Raw genomic sequence first — 640 nt, 5'->3', positions numbered from 1 at the left:
TTTTTTGTTTTTTTTTTTTTTTTTTTTTTTTTAATAATCAGATTTAATATTTGTTAAATATGAGCTGCATATACATGTTCAATGTTTAAAACATGCTTCAGTGATGTGTGTATTTCAAATGCTAACCCTCACTCACGACGACTTTATATATCAATGTACTTTCCTGTTGTCATAGACTACACGACTTATTGCAAATGCACAATCCTTAGTTTGCAAAATAAATATTTCCCTTCAAAATGAAATGCCAGGACTAAATTTGCTCAAATGGAATAAATGATTACAATTTCATATGATGATGATGTGGATTTTAATATCCTTTTATATTACATCATACATTTTTAATATGAAAAACACATTAAACTGACATTTTGGGCAGTACTGTTTTCCCAGAGCTTAGAATAAGCTTTGTCCGATAGTAACCGCATCTGCCTTCTGTGGCCAGAGGGACACGGATTAGGTCGTCTCTCTTTAAATTTAGCATGCGTTTCACTGATGAACGTCTCGTTTACGTATGGTAACCCTCCTTCCCTGAAGGAGGGAACGGAGACGTCACGTCGGATGACCGACGAAATTGGGATCTCGTTTAGAGAGACCAATCTACTTCGAGTGTAAACTAAACGAGCCAATGCACATTGGCATG

Source organism: Sinocyclocheilus rhinocerous, unplaced genomic scaffold (genome assembly GCF_001515625.1).
Source record: "Sinocyclocheilus rhinocerous isolate Xijiao unplaced genomic scaffold, SAMN03320098_v1.1 scaffold3519, whole genome shotgun sequence".
In the NCBI taxonomy this organism is placed as follows: Eukaryota; Metazoa; Chordata; class Actinopteri; order Cypriniformes; family Cyprinidae; genus Sinocyclocheilus; species Sinocyclocheilus rhinocerous.
Note: the sequence above shows the minus strand (reverse complement) of the source record.